The sequence below is a fragment of the Erpetoichthys calabaricus genome, chromosome 5 (assembly GCF_900747795.2).
Source record: "Erpetoichthys calabaricus chromosome 5, fErpCal1.3, whole genome shotgun sequence".
Classification (NCBI taxonomy): Eukaryota; Metazoa; Chordata; class Cladistia; order Polypteriformes; family Polypteridae; genus Erpetoichthys; species Erpetoichthys calabaricus.
Genome location: NC_041398.2, coordinates 19,639,941 through 19,661,561, shown reverse-complemented (window position 1 = coordinate 19,661,561; position 21,621 = coordinate 19,639,941). Strand labels below are relative to the sequence as shown.

Here is a 21,621-nt window from a genome sequence, read left to right as displayed (position 1 = left end):
CAAAGTGGGTGGAGCTGTTTGCATTAACGGACGCAAAAACTAACAAGATCTGCTCCACCCTGAAGAACGAAATCTTCACCCGCTGGGGGGTGCCGAAGAACATCATCTCAGACCGGGGTCCGCAGTTCACGAGCTCTCTCTTAGATGAACTTTATACAGCCTGGGGAGTGAAGAAAAACCTGACAACAGCTTACCATCCCCAGGCTAACATGACAGAGCGAGTGAACCGGACCCTGAAGAACATGATCGCCTCCTATGTGGGTGAACGCCATCAGGACTGGGATAAATGGCTCCCCGAGCTCCGGTTTGCCCTGAACACCGCTGTGCATGAGGCCACAGGTGAGACGCCTGCTTTGGTTGCGCTGGGCAGACAGCTAAAGGGCCCGCTTGACCGACTCCTTCCCAGAGCCCCTAATCCAGAAACCACCACTTACAATAACGTATTCAAAATTGAGGAATTACGGCGGAGAATCCAACAGAGGTTGGTGAGTTCGACATCCAGACATGCCAAGTTATATAATGCCCGGCGTAAGGAAGCGCACTTTCAGCCGGGTGACTTGGTCTGGATTAGAGCTCACCATCTCTCGGATGCCAGCAAAAGGTTCTCCGCCAAGCTAGCGCCTAAATGGTTAGGTCCGGCCAAAATCATTTCTCAAACAGGTCCCGTTAATTTCCAGTTTCAAAGGGGTATCGGCACTGACTCCAAGATAGACACAATCCATGTGGCCAATCTCAAGCCGTACTTCGGCCCTCCCTTGTCCAAGGTTGGGGGGGGGGGGGGAATGTAGCGGGGCCACATAGTGTTTAAATGTCAGTACTGCGTGCGTCTCGTTTCATTGTCCCATTTACTGTTTATGTGCATCAGTTAATGCCGTCCCCGAAAAAAGGGGGACGGATGATGGAAGGAGACCACAGCCGCCAACCTGGAAAACACCTGTTTACAATCATTCAATCCCAGCCATCACAGGACTATATAAGCCATCAGGAGGAGAAGGAAAAAGGAGAGAGGAGAGAAGGAGATTTTTCATTCACGGCCACGAACCAACGGTACCAGTTATTGTCCACATCGCGCTTGCCAATCCAGTTTGTTTTTCCATCTGCCGGATTTATTTCACGGACCTCACCACGAGATACCCCGGGGTAGGACTTAATCATCCACCATACACACGAGGATTCACGGTGAGGCTGTTCCATTTTTTCCGGGGAGATTCAAACCACTCAATATCACTAATTCAGTCATCCGCTTTCAGGACAGTTTCATTATTGCCGGACTCACATTCTCATTCATTTTCAGTTTATCATTCATTGTTGTTTTCGTGTTGTGTGTTTATTTGTTACAGGGACAAGGGAGGGTTTTTGTTGTATATATTTATATATATTTGGTGGTGTTTTGTTATTGCTGGGGTGGAGGGATATTTGTATTTATATATGTTTCTATTTTTTGCATGTCGTCTTGTTTTACTTAATACATATAATCTGTTTAATTTTACATCCTGTTTGTGTGCTCATATTTTTCACCGTCGATTGTGGGGAAAAGTTCAAATGGTAAGAAGTACGGCTTGATAGTAGATTATTTCTCAGTAAATTATCCAGGCCACTGGTCTTGGAGGTGTAGCTGCCGGCTGGGTAAAAGGGGTCGGCCGTTACAGTGTTACCATGGTAATTGCATCCATCCATTATCCAACCCGCTATATCCTAACTACAGGGTCATGGGGTTCTGCTGGAGCCAATCCCAGCCAACACAGGGCGCAAGGCAGGAAACAAACCCCGGGCAGGTCGCCAGCCCACCGAAGGACACACACACTGGGGACAATTTAGAATCGCCAATGCACCTCACCTGCATGTCTTTGGACTGTGGGAGGAAACCGGAGTACCAGGAGGAAACCCACACAGACACGGGGAGAACATGCAAACTCCACACAGGGAGGACCCGGGTAGCGAACCCAGGTGTCCTTACTGTGAGGCAGCAGCGCTACCCACTGCACCACCCTGGTAATTGCATTGTCTTTATAATATATCCTCAGACTGACAGCTGTGACTGATCGACTTTGTGGGGACAGAGAGACAAGCGTGTAAACCTATCACTTTGTACAATTTATGAAGCCAAACTGTTACTAGCAGTGCAGTTTTTATGCCCTTTCTCAAGAAATTCAAATGAAAAAGAGTAAAGATCAGTAAAAGTGCTGCCATGTGTGTTTTTGTGGGCTGGAATAACAAACCTTCAGCTGGTCAGTTCCAGGCCATTTTCCGTCGTCTCATGGTTCGGTGGGGTGCCTCTCCAAGCACATCTGGAAACATGGCAGCACAGGATGAGACTGTCTCCCTGTCTCATGTTGAGATGTCCTCTACACCAGCAGTAGCAGAAGAACAGCTTCCATCCCCTTTTGCAAATATCCCTGCAATTGTTTGTGACCATCGCTAATTACCAACCCGCTTTGGTGGCCTTGTAGAAAATGCCCTTGTTTACATCTCAGGGTTTGTAGTTTGACAGATTTTGAGAAAGCTGTCCTGTGATGTGTGCCGTGCTAGTTTGGTAACAGATGCTGTACCGGCATCATCACTCGCTCACATTTAAACACAAAAGAGGTTTGATGATTCCTTCTGAGGGTCCAGTCAAGGTGGTCAAAGTAGCTGAGCGTGTTATCTGACAGTCGACATTAGGACAAGCTGTCAGTGGATCTTTGATCAATCAGTTTGTTCGGGCTGAGATTGGTTCAGATGATGTGATTTTCCCCAGGTGCACATTGAGGAAACACAGTTTGAAATTGACAACCATCATTTGATGCTCATGTCTTTAATTGTGTCTGTCTTCCACAAACTAAGGCTGCGCCATATTGCCAGACTGAATACTTTCAAATTACAGAGTGGCAACACACAGAAAAAGCTATGTAAGACAGTTCTGTGTCATGGATTTTAGATCCTATCCTGTATAGATTTAAGTAACCACATTGTGTCTGTGTGTGTGTGTGTGTGTGTGTGTGTGTGAGAGAGAGAGAGAATGAGACAGGAATGAGTGAAATGTTTTCAGAAATTATTAGGCCAATTTGTATAAAATAAAATTGTTTATTTTTGTCACTGAGTGTATCATTTCACTGTTAAAAGAAAGACCAGACTGCCAGTTGCAGTCTCACTATTTTGACTTTCAGACATTGGTCAAGTTTTCATCTCAGTAATTGTCATTATTAGTGTATAAATGGATATAAATAATTGCATTTAAACGATTCACCAAAATCTGTTGTTTGTAAACGATACTGTTTTAAACGTTATTGTTTTTTCATCAGAAAACCCGGTTTCCATGTCTACCTGTATTAGTTCAAATGGCGCTTTTGCCACTCGCAATATGGCGGACGCGGTGACGTATCGTGTCCACTGAGCAACACAGCGCATGCGGCATCTGTCTGTATACGTCTATGGCTGTTCCAGGCAATTCACAACACGGCGAAGCCAAAGCTGTTCTCACCGCGATAATATCTTGCACTGCCACCTGGTGGATTCTTCCAGATTTACGTAAAGTACGAGTGCCAGTATAAACAGTACAATGATTGCGTAGCATTGCGTCACGTCGCATTAAGTATAAGCCTGGCCTTATTCTGCATTCAGAAAAACACAACAGTAAGATATTTACATTTACAATACATTTAGAAAATTTTTTTTTTCTAAAGCTATAAATGCTTAACTCCCCCTCCCCCCCACCCCTTTTCTTGTGCAGTTTGCTGCCTTCATTTAGATAGATAGATAGATAGATAGATAGATAGATAGATAGATAGATAGATAGATAGATAGATAGATAGATAGATAGATAGATAGATAGATAGATAGATAGATAGATAGATAGATAGATCCCAAGGGGAAATTCACAAATCCACATAAAATAAAGTGGTAGGAGTGATCAATAAATAAAAATAGAAAAATAAAAGTAGAAAAATACACATACAGTCATACACGGAGCTGCTGAAAAGGCTTTGCATTTATAGAGTGCTTTTCTCACTACTCAAAGCACTCAGCAATTGCAGGTTAAGGGCCCAACAGAGCAGAGTCCCTATTGCCATTTCCGGGATCCAAACCTGCAACCTTCCGATTGCCAGTGCAGATCCCTAGCATCAGACTCGCTAATTAGTAAATAATCAAAACTGGAAAAGCAGAATGAAAATTAGGTTGAAAATACTGTTAATGACTTAAAAAGACTACATATTCCCCATATAACTGCTCATTACATCCATCCATTTTCCAACCCGCTGAATCCGAACACAAGGTCACGAGGGTCTGCTGGAGCCAATCCCAGCCAACACGGGGCACAAGGCAGGAAACAATCCCGGGCAGGGTGCCAACCCACCGCAGGACACACACAAACACACCCACACACCAAGCACACACTAGGGCCAATTTAGAATCGCCAATCCACCTAACCTGCATGTCTTTGGACTGTGGGAGGAAACCGGAGCCCCCAGAGGAAACCCACGCAGACACGGGGAGAACATGCAAGCTCCACGCAGGGAGGACCCAGGAAGCGAACCCAGGTCCCCAAGTCTCCCAACTGCGAGGCAGCAGCGCTACCCACTGCACCACCGTGCCGCCCACTGCTCATTACATTGTAATAAAAATCTACCAAACAGTTTGTAATTTTTTACATTGTCTCCAAAACACAGAAACTGAGAAAGAACGCTAAAGAAAAACAGAAGTTGAGTGGAACAAAAACCTGCAGCCACAGGGCGGGCAGCTCCCACCCCAGGACCGAGTTTGGGAACCACTACTCTAGAAACTTCATGACGCCAGCTGCAGCACAGACACATTTCCTTAACACCATAACAAGAAGTTGCAAATGGACTAGAAAGCAATAACACACAATAACAAAAACAGGACCAGCAGAGAAACGAGAAATCACAACGAAAAAATAATCGGATGTGTCAGAACAACAAATTATAGCTGGAATAAAAGCCGACATCCGACTAGGAGAAGAAATCAATGCTCGAGTGTCTCTCGCCTACTGTGATCGTAAGACTACATTCATTTTTACGTTTTGTGTGTCACTGCACTGAGTGTCAGGCAGGCAATGTCATCCGAGTGAAGCTGCAAGAGGCATTTAGGATGTTGATATCACTCCTGCCATAGTAACTCCCCCTCTTAACTGCAGACTGGAGGGGCAGACTCATTTCAAATTTTATCAGTTGCCACCTGGTGCCTAGTAGATTATGCCCTAGAAACTCGCAGGTACGGAGAAATTACCATTCATATGTTTCTTTACTCACATAATCATTAAGAAAGAAATATTACAACAGAAAAAAATTGTTTAAACCAACCCAAACATTATTATCTGTGTGGCAAGCGGCTGGGGGTGGCATCCTGCCGGGATGCCTGGAAGGTCCAGAGGAGGGAATTACACCTCTTCCAAACTACAAGGGGGTGACCGCCCTGGTGGCTTTGGGGACAGAGCCTAGAAGCTCAACCCTATAGGGGCCAGTGGTTACCGCCAGGGGGTGAACGATGCCTGAGGAGCCCTGGCCCTCAGCACTTCCGCCACAACCAGAAGGGCAGGGGGTTGCGAAGACCAGGGACACCCGGAGTGCTTCCGGTACTTCTGCCATACTTGGGAGTGCCGGCGGAAGCTAATCGGGAGGCACCTGGAGCACATCCGGGTGGGTATAAAAGGGGCCACCTTCCTCTATTCGATGGCTGGAGTCAGGTGGAAGAGGATGGAGAGGAGAGGGAAAGGCATTATTGGGAGGACTGGGGCCTCATGTATAACTCTGTGCGTAGAACTCACACTATAACATGGCGTAAGCACAAAAGCGGGAATGTGCGTACGGACAGAAAAATCCAGATGCAGGAATCTGTACGTACGCAAACTTTCACGTTCTTCCACTACATAAATCCTGATTAGCGTGAAAAGTAACGCACGTGCACGCGCCTTCTGTCCCGCCCCAACTCCGCCCAGAATTACGCTTCTTTGAATATGCAAATCAATATAAATAGCCTTCTGGGAAAAGCACGGGGGAAAATATAAGAATTTCAGTGAATACCAAGTGGAGGCAAAGGAAAAACGTACTATTTGTTGGTTTAAACAGTGATATAATCAACAAAAGGAAGTTGATCGAGTGACAGAGTGTCGGAGAAACTCGAAAGCTCAAGTTCACAAAGTCGCACAGTGCCCGAAATAAAAAAGAAATCACATATCAAAGTCGCCGTGAAAAGGCAAGTCTAAGCCCACCGTCTGAGTGTCATATGAAAGCTTATTAGGATACAGACAAAACAAATAGGCACACAGTGGGGAAAAAAGCACGAAATGTCAACTTTAATCTCGAAATTTCCACTTTAATCACATAGTTTATTTTGTCATTAAAGAAGAAGATCATAAACTTCATCTTAAAATCGTTTAATTTACTAGTTTCTCAAGTAGCACGTTAAATGCTTTGTTCTGTATTTGATCTTCTATGTGCTCTGTGTGTGTGAATCACTACGAGCTTCCGTGGTTTCTCTTTCTCCGACAGGACACAGAATCCATTACATTCGAGATATTACAGCTCTCGGAATAATTAAAATACTGAGATGTATACGTGATATAATTTCATGATGATAGGAATGAAAGCATGTTATTAAACATGGGAACACGGTGGCGCAGTGATTGTTCATGTCTCACACAAGAGGCTTGCTGTGCCATGTGTGACCTTCGATGAGATAATTTATTGCAGCAGCACTGTCTCTCTCAAACGTACTAACCTCCAATTCCTGTCCTTACTTTTCTTTCTCCAAATACCCAATCGCCACACAATCAGCTCTGTAATAGACGTGAAGCCATCTGTAAGCTTAGAACGCCGATTCTTCAAAACTTTTAAGGAACATTGAAATATCTTTGTAGTACATGTTTAATTATTCTATCCGTCTATCCTTCCAGTGTCGCGTCAGCACCAGCAATAATACAGCGCAAGGCAGGAGCTATCCGTGAACCAGCTATACGCTGCGGGACCGTGTCCTCACATGTTTAATTATTAACAATACAGATTATTTAAATGAAGTTAAAGTTTTATCTGTATACTATAAGCAACATATTTTGCTGCACTTCATCTTAAAAATTATATCGTAATCATACGCTCTTTATAAAGTGGCTCAGGTTGTGCAATATTATAACTGTAGTGTAAGTTTACAGTAAGGTGATTGTACTTATAAGTACAAACAGTTCTACAAGGAGCACTTGATGGACTGATTGAGTGCGTTTAGAGTTCTTGGGATGAAACTGTATCTGAAACGCAAGGTCCGTACAGGAATAGCTTTGACGCATTTTGCCGTGGCTGAGGTAGTGTGTGCTTGAAACTGTATACCGATAATTCTCTTTCCGATCAGCTGCTGCTGTGATTCCCCACTCAGATACAGTGATATAAATACTCCGAGTGGTGCAGTGAGAGTAATATGGAAAAAGATGATCTGCTGTGGCAACCCTTAACGGGAGCAGCTGAATGAAGAAGAAGATGAAGTGAGCGTAACAACACTAAAGCAGTTATGGTATTTGGAATACAGTGATCCCTCACTATATCACGCTTCGTCTTTCGCAGCTTTTAAATGTAAGCATATGTGCATATATATCGTGGATTTTTCACTGCTTCGTGGATGTCTGCGGTCTACAGTACGTGTGCTTCCTCAGTTGATTTGCCCATTTGAATTCAAACAAGGGACGCTATTGGCGGATGGCTGAGAAGCTACCCAATCAGAGCACGCGGTTAAGCTCCTGGGTGCTGTGCTAACTCTCGAGCGTCTCGCAACCATTCTACAAATGGCAAAAGATCTCCAGACATCAGTTGAAGAATGGGACCTGCAAATGATTCGTTCTTTGCAATTTAACAATGCTCTTGACGGAAGTGTATAGGAACCTCTTTACACAAATGAAAAAGCAGCGCCAGCAACTGCCCATCACGATGTTCCTTATACGCAAGACACTGCCTAGTACGCCTTCATTGGAAGAATACGATGGCGGCGCTACACAGTCACCTGAAGAGGCTCCTTTAGAACAGCTGTGACAGTGCAGTAAATGTCATCGTTATCTGACAAGTTGGTGAGTACCCAAATCTATTTTTCTATGTACTTACTACATGTATGTACGTTTATTGTAACTGTGCACACATTTTAAACAATTTTTTCCTTGCATTATTGTATTTATTTCCGGTGGCCTGTCTGTCGTAATGGCTGTAACAAATGTGATATCGGAGACGCTCTACAGTATCTTTAAAATAACATTTTGGTTTTATGTACAGCATTTACATGTTATAGATTTTTCATGTATTTTTATATTACCTACTCAATTACAATATGTTTAAAACTGTATTACGTATTAAATAAAACTCCTCAATGATATACTATACATATGTTTGTGAGTAGTATATAAACTGTGTTTACATACATAATTTCAATGAATCTTACCTAATAACTAAGAATATAAAGGGTTTATGCTGTATAACTGTATGGGGAATATTTATAAACCATGTGGGAGAGTTTATAAGGACTTAAAATATATAAAAATAACCATATAAACATATGGTTTCTACTTCACGGATTTTCTTATTTTGCGGGTGGCTCTGGAACGCAACCCCCGTGATGGTGGAGGGATTACTGTACTATGGCTATTCCCTGGACCATTATATTGCTGCAGGTTAATTACAATCAGATGCATTACACTAATAAACAATATGCAGTTAATTTCAGTGTATTTATAAAGCCGCGTCAGGAATGTGGGTCTAAGAAAGAAAGGGTGACCACACAGGAACAGTAGCACTGCTTTGACGCTGGGTGCCGCCAGTCTGCAAAACCGAGCGGAGAAATTGCGTACGCCAAAGTATGAGGTACTGTGGAATGTGCGTGGCTTTACGCCAACTTTAGGTTTTATACATCGCGATTTGAGCGTGGAAACGTTCGTACGCAACATTTCTGTGCGTACGCACCATTTATACATGAGGCCCCTGGTCTTTAAGGGTGATTGGTACGGGGTACTGGGTGGTGTGCACTGTAAATATTGTAAAATATGATTAAACGTGTGTTGTCCGCCTGTCTGTGTCCCACAGCTGTAAAAGCTCAGATATGTTAACAAATAATTTCACACCTTAAGACACATACAGTACATGAAGACGCAATTTACTGTTTGTTTCAACTACTAAAAAGCCAAACTTTTTTTGACCTGCCGATCTACTTTAGACATGCTGTCCCCTGTAAAACAAGAACTTCGCTTTATAACCACACAGATAATAATGAGGACTTTCAAAGGGACCAAGTACTTTTGCACGTCACTGCATGGAGCCTGTTACGGATATAAATAAACATCTTTCTGGAACCTAAATAGTTGTCCTGTGACATCGCTCCAAGGAAACACTCTGGCGCCTTTATTTTTAAGAATGCAGTTCGCTGATTTGGACCGTGAAGCGATACTCGGCAAATCGGCAGCGCATCTGTCTAGTGCTCATAATTAATGGGCGAATACATAGTGTGGAAGGAACTTTAACAAAACCTGTTTTTATTTCTGTTACATGAACTTTTGTATATATTTATTGTTTAATACACTCGACGTGCAACTTCGGTTTATTTTTATTTCCATGCGTACCCTACCTGCAAGAATTGGAAGGCCCCACGTGACCTTAGGAAGGATTCTACGTCACAGCCGCCACTCCATCCCCTTTAACAGTCGAGTCGCTGCTGGCGCCGCCACTTTGAGATCCACCGAGTCAGACTGCAAATTCAACACGTTTTTGTTGTATTCCTTTATATGAAACCGCTACGATTTATACAGTTGTTAACATTACTTTTAACGTGCCCATCAACTCTCTAAGGCCCCCTCGGTTTAAGACCGTGCGCTAACCTGGCCATTTCCTTCATATTGCAAACGCTGTTTGACAAAATGCTTTCCTGACATTTTGAGTCTCGTTTTTTGTGAGTTTCTTTGCACACTAACTCAGCCGGAAAGACGAGCACTAGCGGAACGAACGAGCGGCTCACACTGGGCAGCCTGGGGACTCGGCCAGCATGAACGGGGAAGTGGGCGGGGGCGTTCATACCTAAAATTGATGGATTTGCGCAGACTCCTGCGGCGGCTCTCTCATTCTCTTTTTCACTTTATTTTTTCTTTCTTCCTTTTTAAATCCCTTTTGTCCGAATTCACCGCAAATGTTTTTGTCATTGTTTTTCAGTCTCCACGACATTTCTACCCACGTCCTACTTCCCGTCCTTTTCCTCTCTCACCCAGAATTCCTTCCCCGGCTCGATGCTCATGTTGCTTACCGGCACTGTTCCTCTCCTTTCTCTTCTCGTCGCTCTTTTTCTTTTATTTTTCTTCTTTTGTTTGCTTTTAACCCCTAACTGCACACTCTAGCCTCTTATCGCAGTCTGAGCAGCCCGCCGGCGAAATTAAACAAAGAGAAACAAAACGAGCCATCACAGAGCGATTCGAAGAACATTCGTTAGCCAAAGAGTACGAATCGAGTAAACACTGCCATCTACTGGGTGGAGGGAGGATTCTTTATACATTTTTTCTACGCTTCGGGGGAGTGGAGTTCACTTTCGTTCGGTTTTGTCTTTTTTCCTGCTTTCTTTTTTAACGTTTTTTTTAGTTTGACTTTGAAGTTATTTATTGTATAAGTTTGACTTGATTGTATGCAGTGTTATTTTTTCAAATAAATAAAAAAAAAATATTTTGAATAATGCAATGCAATTTAATAATTGGTCCTGCGGTGGGTTGGCACCCTGCCCGGGATTGGTTCCTGCCTTGTGCCCTGTGTTGGCTCCAGCAGACCCCCGTGACCCTGTGTTTGGATTCAGCGGGTTGGAAAATGGATGGATGGATGGAATTTAATAATTGTGAAGAACTGGCATAGTGCATATAATCATTTGGCAACACACACCTGGAAGTGCTGCCGGAAGAAGCTCGTTGGGCACCTGGACTCCTTCCGGGTGCCCTATAAAGCGAGCCAGTCACCATCACACAATAGCCTGAGTCGGGAGGAAGTGGACTAAACTCGTGTGGAGGTTTGGAGGTGGAAGGACCAGCTGGGAGAAGGGACTGTGTTACAGATTGGTGCTGGACTTTTTGTAAATAAAACATGTACAATTTGTGTCCTGCCTGTCTGTGTCGGGGTTAAGGTGGATGTACACTGTATGTATTATAAGAGAACAGATGATAATAATTGAACTGAATTAAACAAAAAAGAAACACACAATAACTGTGGACACATCTTTCCAGAAAGAAGTCCCCAATTGAACTGTTTCAAAGTGGAAGATCTTCTAGTCTTAGGTTCTCCAGCCAGGTATAGGTGGGTTTAGGTGGATGGACTTTGGAAGAGGTGTTACAGCAGTCAATCTTCCATTCTGCAGAGGCATGAGGACACAGCGCCAAACTCTGGAGAGGCGGTGAATCACAATCACTAGAGCCCTTAAGCTGTCTCCTATGTGCACGCATGTGACTTTATACGTCAGGGGTGGCCAACTCCGATCCTGGAGAGCCACAGTGGCTACAAGTTTTCATACTATTTTCTTAATTTCTGACTACTTTTTGCTAATTTATTTATTTAAATGAATTAAATTTAATTAAGTAAATGATTTTTCATTTATTTAAATTAAAATAAAGACTAAATTACATTTCAATTTAAATAAATACAATTATTTATTTGTTATTTAATTTCGTTGCTATTTAAGACTAAGAACCCTTTAAATCAGGGCTGAGCAATGTTGGTGGTCCTGGAGGGACACAGTTGCTGCAGGTGTTTGTTCCAATCCAGGTGCTTCAAGAGAAATCATTCATTGCTGATGAAGCACTTAGTGCTCAAGTGACATTTTTCTACTTAATTTTAGTTAATTATTTTTGCATTTATATAGCGCTTTTCTCACTATTCAAAACGCTAAGCAATTGCAGGTTAAGGGCCTTGCTCAACGGCCCAACAGAGCAGAGATCCCTATTGGCATTTACGGGATTCGAACCGGCAACCTTCTGATTGCCAGTGCAGATCTCTAGCCTCAGAGCCACCACTCCGCCGTTGTCTCACTCGTTAAGATTTTGAACCATTAATTGCTTATTTTAGTCATAAATATTGCTATTCATGCTGGCGCCCTGCCCGGGGTTTGTTTCCTGCCATGCGCCCTGTGTTGGCTGGGATTGGCTCCAGCAGACCCCCGTGACCCTGTAGTTAGGATATAGTGGGTTGGATAATGGATGGATGGATATTGGTATTCATTGTTTTAACTGTCAATTATTAGAAACTAGCCGTCTCCCGTGGCCGCCCACATAGTCATGAAACAGGAGAGTGAGAAGGGCCCTGCCCAGCTCTCTACTACTGACGTCACTCTTCCCCCTCACTATGGCCCACAGCCTCTGTCTCGGCTTAACGTGAATATATCGCTCCTGCAAGCAAACTATGATTCTTAGCGCGATGAGAAAAGTCGCAAAATCAACAGGAATGTTCAAGCAGGGCAGCACAGTGGTAGCGATGCTGTCTCACAGTAAGGAGACCCGGGTTCGCTTCCTGGGTCCTCCCTGCATGGAGTTTGCATGTTCTCCCTGTGTGTGCATGGGTTTCCTCCCACAGTCCAAAGACATGCAGGTTGGGTGCATTGGTGATCCTAAATTGTTCCTAGTGTGTGTGTCCTATGGTAGGCTGGCACCCTGCCCGGGATTTGTTCCTGCCTTGCACCCTGTGTTCACTGGGATTGGCTCCAGCAGACCCCCGTAACCCTGTGTTAGCATATAGCGGGTTGGATAATGGATGGATGGTCAAGCAAATGATAGAAAAAAAACCAAAACAATTTAAATCCATTAAGTAGTTCTCTCATGAAAAGCGGACAAACATACAAACAGAGAGATGTTGGATTTTATATATTTAAAAATAAGATGCAAATGACAAAGGTGCCATACAGCAGTTCTTGCTTGTCCCCGTTTACACCTATGTGACGCACTGTTTGGTTTAATTCAGTACTCAGAAGGAAACTGAAGAGAAAGTAAAGAGCTGAAAATTACTCATCCATTTTAGGCTTCATACCACTTGAATGATCTCTGTGTCATTACAAAGGAAAAAACAATCTGTAGTTTAAGAATGAGCGTACATAGTAGAGTTAAACACAGAAAAGCCATGACATTAAATAAGATCTGTTATTTGGGAGGATTGGCTTCTAATTAAACAACTGGGTTGGAACAAAAACCAGCAGCCACTGCGGTTCTCCAGGGTCGGAGTTAGCCACCCCTGCTACGTGCACCTTGGGGACAGCTTTAATGCTCTGGTGGTTGTAATTTGTCAATGATCCACAAGATGGCACTATTTACTGACACCTCTTCTCTTCCCCCCCAACTACAGACCGGTTGATTGACAACCCGCCCACTTCCGGTGTCTGGTGCCCTGGGGCCTCATGCATAACGCTGTGCGTAGAACTCACACTATAACATGGCGTAAGCACAAAGCGGGAATGTGCGTACGCACAGAAAAATCCAGATGCAAGAATCTGTGCGTACGCAAATATTTCATGTTCTTCCACTACATAAATCCTGATCAGCGTGAAAAGTAACGCACGTGCACGCGCCTTCTGTCCCGCCCCAACTCCGCCCAGAATTACGCCTGTTTGAATATGCAAATCAATATAAATAGCCTTCTGTGAAAAGACAATGGGAAAAGCACGGGGGGAAATATAAGAATTTCAGCGAATACCAAGTGGAGGCAAAGGAAAAACATACTATTTGTTGGTTTAAACAGTGGTATAATCAACAAAAGAAAGCTGATCGAGTGACAGAGTGTCGGAGAAACTCGAAGGCTCAAGTTCACAAAGTCGCACAGTGCCCGAAATAAAAAAGAAATCACATATCAAAGTCGCCGTGAAAAGGCAAGTCGTAGCCCACCGTCTGAGTGTCATATGAAAGCTTATTAGGATACAGAGAAAAAAAATAGGCACACAGTGGGAAAAAAAGCACGAAATGTCAACTTTAATCTCTAATTTTCCACTTTAATCACATAGTTTATTTTGCCATTAAAGTAGAACATCATAAACTTCATCTTAAAATCGTTTAATTTACTAGTTTCTCAAATCCCATTGTAACTAAAGTAGGACGTTAAATGCTTTGTTCTGTGATTGATCTTCTATGTGCTCCATGTGTGTGAATCACTACCTGCTTCCTAAACTACTTGCTTCCACCAACAGGACACAGAATCCATTACATTCGTGATATTACAGCTCTCTGAATAATTAAAATACTGAGATGTATACGTGATATCATTTTCATGATGATATGAATGAAAGCATGTTATTAAACATGGGAACACGGTGGCGCAGTGATTATTCATGTCTCACGCAAGAGGCTTGCTGCGCCATGTGCGACATTCAATGAAATACTTTATCACAGCAGTACTGTCTCTTTCAAACGTACTAACCTCCAATTCCTGTCCTTACTTTTCTTTCTCCAAATACCCAATCACCACACAATCAGCTCTGTAATAGACGTTAAGCCATCTGTAAGCTTAGAAAGCTGATTCTTCAAAACTTTTAAGCAACATTGAAATATCTTCGTAGTACATGTTTAATTATTCTATCCGTCTATCCTTCCAGTGTCGCGTCAGCACCAGCAATAGTACAATGCAATGCAGGAACAATCCCTGAACTAGCTAGCGCTGCAGCATCTTGTCCTCACATGTTTAATTATTAACAATACAGATTATTTAAATGAAGTTAAAGTTTTATCTGTATACTATAAGCAACATATTTTTCTGCATTTCATCTTAAAAATGATATCGTCATCATATGTAAATACGCACTTCATAAAGTGGCACAGGTTGTGCAATATTATAACTGTAGTGTAAGTTTACAGTGAGGTGATTGTACTTATAAGTAAACAGTTCTACAAGGAGCACTTGATGGACTGATTGAGTGCGTTTATAGTTCTTGGGATGAAACTGTATCTGAAACGCGAGGTCCGTACAGGAATGGCTTTGACGCATTTTGCCGAGGTTGAGGTAGTGTGTACTTGAAACTGTATACCGATAATTCTCTTTACGATCAGCTGCTGCTGTGATTCCCCACTCAGATACAGTGATATAAATACTCCGAGTGGTGCTGTGAGAGTAATATGGAAAAAGATGATCTGCTGTGGCAACCCTTAACGGGAGCAGCTGAGAAAAGAAGATGCAGTGAGCGTAAAAACGCTAAAGCAGTTCTGGTATTTGGAATACTATGGCTATTCCCTGGACCATTATATTGCTGCAGGTTAATTACAATCAGATGCGTTACACTAATAAACAATATGCAGTTAATTTCAGTGTATTTATGAAGCCGCATCAGGAATGTGGGTCTAAGAAAGAAAGGGTGACCACACAGGAACAGTAGCACTGCTTTGACGCTGGGTGCCGCCAGTCTGCAAAACCGAGCAGAGAAATTGCGTACGCCAAGGTATGAGTTACCGTGGAAATGTGCGAGGCTTTACGGCAAGTTTAGGTTTTGTACATCGCGATTTGAGCGTGGAAACGTCCGTACGCAACATTTCTGTGCGTACGCACCGTTTATACCTGAGGCCCCTGGTCCTTCCTCTTAATGCTTGGCCGGTAGTTAACCTGAAGTTGCGCTATCTTGGTCAGTCATTTTGCTACTCCTGTCACTAAAAACGCCTGTTTTTTTTTTTCCCCCCTTTTTCATCCTTTCCGTTATACGGGGTTTACCTGCAGGTGCTCCATACCTCTCTCGTTACAATATATATGTGCACACAAACATTACATCACTCTCAAGCAACAAGTAAATGATTCATACCTATGTATGTATGGTTACGTACTCATCCAAATCTTCATTTTCAAAATGATTTTTCATGCCAGTCTTTGAAGCAATTTCTGTTTACCACCAGACACAGAGAGACCTGGCATTTTGTTCGATGGACTGGAGTTTTTCTGTTGCAGTTGCTCCACAGTGTGTTCTTGTTTACTGATTGATTGATTTTTCTTGTTGCTGATTTTGTCTTGCATTTCATATCTGGAATAAATTAAGTACATACAAACATACATTTTCATGCCAGCTTCTTCCAGTGCTGGAGTTGATGGCTTTGCTGATAGCCCTCGGTACAGGGCAGGGAACACCCATGGACGCGGCCTCAGAGCTGGTCACACACACCTAAACCAGTGTTTCTCTGCCACGTTTCGGATGCAGGGGGCCGTCGCTCGGGCACAAACACATGAGACTTGTTTACAGCCCCCCCACTGCACTCTGATTGTAATCGTGCTCACTTCCCATTTTTTTTTTCCTGTTTGTAATCACATTCGTTTCCGCCTTCCCTGTGGGTGAAGCAAGCATGATTTGAAACGTGTTCAAAATATCTCAATATTGAAAAATATTCTCTGTTCTTCCCATATAGGATGGGAGAATTATACCATATTTGCTAAAACTGCTTTTCCCCCGACTTAGCAACACAAGTGGAAGAGATGGGGTCCCTCGCGTGAAGCTGTGACCAGCGGCGTGATTCAGTGACATTCGATCAAAGAGTGGTCCCCCGTGACTTTTCACGTGGTGTGATTCAGTGACATTTGATTTTGGTGGTCCAGGGTCCACACGTAAACGTTTGAGCAGGTACTTTACTGGAAGAGCGCTGCTCAGAAAAACAACACCGACAGAAGGTGCGGCAGACAGACACTGTATGGTCATTAATCCCGTGACACGTGAATTGTTAAAGGGCACACCGTGACATTTCAGGGATATGCAAAGAAGTATTACAAATCAAGCCTAGCTTCGAGTCCTTCAGGAAGTGCGTCCTTCCTAGCGGAGTCAAAACTGTGACTCAAGGTTGTCATATTCCGTATCACGAGCGTTCTCTGAACTTCTCAAGGACCTTCTCAACTGTACGCTTTATGCAGTTTGAAGAAGCACACACCTCAAGTCTTACTGCACATCAATCAAACGGTCCGACATGCTTTGTGTGTAAAGATGAGCTGTCACATATGCAATTGATGCACTTCTTTTAATTATTATTATTTGTAATTTAATTTATGCGCTTTTGAAGAAGCACACACTGCAAGTCTCATTGCACGTCAATCAAACAGTCACCATGCACTCTTACAGAAGGTTTGGGCGTAAATATGAGCTGTGGTGGCTTGGAGGTTAGGGATCTGCACTGGCAATCGCAAGTAGTGAGAAAAGCGCTCTATAAATGCAAAGAATTACATACACAATTTATGTACTTAATATATTTAGTTTTCATTTTAAAAAATAAAAAATATATTTTTAATTTATGCAGCTTTTGAAGAAGCCCATGCTTCAAGTCGTACTGCATGTCAAACGGTTCACATGCACCCTCACAGAAGGTTTGAGCGTAAAGATGAGCTTGCACACGCACAATTTATACACTTAATGTATTTAATTTTAATTTAAAAAAATATTTTATTTTAATTTAATCTCGGCACTTTTTGAAGAAGCACACACCTCAAGTCTTACTGCACATCAATCAAACGGTCCGACATGCTTTGTGTGTAAAGATGAGCTGTCACATATGCAATTGATGCACTTCTTTTATTTTAATTATTATTATTTTATTTGTAATTTAATTTATGCACTTTTGAAGAAGCACACACTTCAAGTCTAATTGCACATCAATCAAACAGTCACCATGCACTCTTACAGAAGGTTTGGGCGTAAATATGAGCTGTCACCAGGCGGAGTGGTGGCTCTGAGGCTTGGGATCTGCACTGGCAATCGGAATCAAATCCCGTAAATGCCAATAGGGACTCTGCTCTGTCCGGCCCTTAACCTGCAATCGCTGAGCGCTTTGAGTAGTGAGAAAAGCGCTCTATAAATGCAAAGAATTACATACTCAATTTATGTACTTAATATATTTAGTTTTCATTTTAAAAAATAAAAAATTTAATTTATGCAGCTTTTGAAGAAGCCCATGCTTCAAGTTGTACTGCCTGTCAAACGGTTCACATGCACCCTCACAGAAGGTTTGTGCGTAAAGATGAGCTTGCACACGCACAATTTATACACTTAATGTATTTAATTTTAATTTAAAAAAAATTATTTTAATTTAATCTCTGCACTTTTTGAAGAAGCACACACCTCAGGTCTTACTGCACATCTACAGTGGTGTGAAAAACTATTTGCCCCCTTCCTGATTTCTTATTCTTTTGCATGTTTGTCACACAAAATGTTTCTGATCATCAAACACATTTAACCATTAGTCAAATATAACACAAGTAAACACAAAATGCAGTTTGTAAATGGTGGTTTTTATTATTTAGGGAGAAAAAAAAATCCAAACCTACATGGCCCTGTGTGAAAAAGTAATTGCCCCCTGAACCTAATAACTGGTTGGGCCACCCTTAGCAGCAATAACTGCAATTAAGCGTTTGCGATAACTTGCAATGAGTCTTTTACAGCGCTCTGGAGGAATTTTGGCCCACTCATCTTTGCAAAATTGTTGTAATTCAGCTTTATTTGAGGGTTTTCTAGCATGAACCGCCTTTTTAAGGTCATGCCATAGCATCTCAATTGGATTCAGGTCAGGACTTTGACTAGGCCACTCCAAAGTCTTCATTTTGTTTTTCTTCAGCCATTCAGAGGTGGATTTGCTGGTGTGTTTTGGGTCATTGTCCTGTTGCAGCACCCAAGATCACTTCAGCTTGAGTTGACGAACAGATGGCCGGACATTCTCCTTCAGGATTTTTTGGTAGACAGTAGAATTCATGGTTCCATCTATCACAGCAAGCCTTCCAGGTCCTGAAGCAGCAAAACAACCCCAGACCATCACACTACCACCACCATATTTTACTGTTGGTATGATGTTCTTTTTCTGAAATGCTGTGTTCCTTTTACGCCAGATGTAATGGGACATTTGCCTTCCAAAAAGTTCAACTTTTGACTCATCAGTCCACAAGGTATTTTCCCAAAAGTCTTGGCAATCATTGAGATGTTTCTTAGCAAAACTGAGACGAGCCCTAATGTTCTTTTTGCTTAACAGTGGTTTGCGTCTTGGAAATCTGCCATGCAGGCCGTTTTTGCCCAGTCTCTTTCTTATGGTGGAGTCGTGAACACTGACCTTAATTGAGGCAAGTGAGGCCTGCAGTTCTTTAAACGTTGTCCTGGGGTCTTTTGTGACCTCTCGGATGAGTCGTCTCTGCGCTCTTGGGGTAATTTTGGTCGGCCGGCCACTCCTGGGAAGGTTCACCACTGTTCCATGTTTTTGCCATTTATGGATAATGGCTCTCACTGTGGTTCGCTGGAGTCCCAAAGCTTTAGAAATGGCTTTATAACCTTTACCAGACTGATAGATCTCAATTACTTCTGTTCTCATTTGTTCCTCAATTTCTTTGGATCTTGGCATGATGTCTAGCTTTTGAGGTGCTTTTGGTCTACTTCTCTGTGTCAGGCAGCTCCTATTTAAGTGATTTCTTGATTGAAACAGGTGTGGCAGTAATCAGGCCTGGGGGTGGCTACGGAAATTGAACTCAGGTGTGATACACCACAGTTAGGTTATTTTTTAACAAGGGGGCAATTACTTTTTCACACAGGGCCATGTAGGTTTGGATTTTTTTTCTCCCTAAATAATAAAAACCATCATTTAAAAACTGCATTTTGTGTTTACTTGTGTTATATTTGACTAATGGTTAAATGTGTTTGATGATCAGAAACATTTTGTGTGACAAACATGCAAAAGAATAAGAAATCAGGAAGGGGGCAAATAGTTTTTCACACCACTGTATCAAACAATTCCCGTACACTCTCACAGAAGCTTTCTGCATAAAGATGCGCTGTCACATACACAATTTATGTACTTCATTTATTTAGTTTTTATTTAAAAATATAAAATTATTTTATTTTTAATTTATGCACTTTTTGAAGAAGCACACGCTTCAAGTCTTACTGCACATCAAACGGTCCCCATGCCCTCTCACAGAAGCTTTGTGTATAAAGATGAGCTGTAACATACACAATTTCTGTACTTAATTTAATTTTTATTTAAAAAAAAAAGACTTTATATTAATTTTTAATTTATGCACTTTTTGAAGAAGCACAGACCTCAGGTCTTATTGCACATCAAACAATTCCCATACACTCTCACAGATGCTTTCTGCATAAAGATGAGCTGTCACATACACAATTTATGTACTTAATTCATTTAGTTTTTATTTAAAAAAAATAAAATAATTTAATTTTTAATTTACGCACTTTTTGAAGACGAACACGCTTCAAGTCTTACTGCACATCAAACGGTCCCCATGCACTCTCACAGAAGCTTTGTGTATAAAGATGAGCTGTCACAATGTACATAATTTATTTAACCTTTTTTTTTTAATGTATATTTTCAATTTTATTTTTAATTTAATGTATGTACTTTTCACACACTTCAAGTCTTACTGCACATCAAACAAACAATCCCCATGCACACTCACAGAAGCTTTGTGTATAAAGATGAGCTGTCACATACACAATTTATGTACTTAATATATTTTTTTTATTTAAAAAACCACGTTTTTATTTATTTTTAATTTATGCACTTTTTGAAGAAGCACAGACCTCAGGTCTTATTGCACATCAAACAATTCCCATACACTCTCACAGAAGCTTTATGCGTAAAGATGAGCTGTCACATACACAATTTATGTACTTTATTTTTTATTTAAGAAAAATAATTTTATTTTTAATTTATGCACTTTTTGAAGAAGCACACAAATCAACTCTTACTGCACATCAAACGGTCCCCAAGCACTCTCACAGCAGCTTTGTGTATAAAGATGAGCTCTTGCATACGCAGTTCATTTTCTGTTCTTTATGCACAGCAGTACAAACAGTCACATCATGGACAAGGTCTGAAAGTCAGCTCTCCAATGGCCACAAGTGCTTCACGGACTGTGATCTTTGATAAAAGCAGACTCACTGAGTGGTGACGTGCTGCTGGACTTGGTAAACTCCTTGTGCATACCACATATTTTACAAATAAAAGAGCAGACAACATGAAGACTGCTATATTTATTTGAAGGTAGACACCCTTTGGGCATGTAAAAAATATCACAATTGGTTTGGATTGACTTGTGAGTTTATTGCAACATACACAAACAACTTTGAAAGATGGGACACTTTGTGCATAAGCAGTTAAAACAAAAGCAAGGGCTGGAACCCCGCCTGAAACATAACACATACAGACGAAGTCAGAACTTTCCATCCACTTCGGGTGAATTCATTCAAACTCACTTCATAAGCCCTCCTCAGATTTTAGACTAATAAACTATACATTCGCCATTTCATTTAAGAGGTCTACTCTGTGTAGGACAAAAGTAATTGTTTCCCACAATGTTCACAGCCCTCCGAGTATTTAATTTTTTATTAATCACATCACAATTCCAGTGGGTCACTTGGTTAACTAGGCCCTTAAACAGCTTAGAAAATTCCACAAAATTATGTGGATTATGTGGATCAAAATTTAGATAATTAGCTTCTGATGGCCAGTTAGCCTAATTGGAGTCAACATGTGGATGGATGTTAAGGCCGACCATCAAACGCACTGCCTCTTTGCTTGACATTAATGGGAAAATGAAAAGAAATCACCCAGGACCTCAGAAAAACAATAGTGGACCTCCACAAATCTGTTGCATCTTTGGGAACAATTTCCAAACACCTGAAAGTTCTACATTCATCTGCAAGCAATAATAG

General features: G+C 41.8%; 1 protein-coding gene across 1 annotated transcript in view; it reads right to left on the bottom strand.

The window, feature by feature from the left end:
* Window positions 1-10,544, bottom strand: part of LOC114641683 (gastrula zinc finger protein XlCGF26.1-like) — a 35,284-nt gene extending 24,740 nt beyond the window's left edge. The window contains exon 1 of the mRNA XM_051927471.1: window positions 10,252-10,544. The gene's annotated coding sequence lies outside the window, so the exon portion shown is untranslated. The remainder of the gene's footprint in view (window positions 1-10,251) is intronic.
* Between the last annotated feature and the right edge of the window lie 11,077 nt (window positions 10,545-21,621).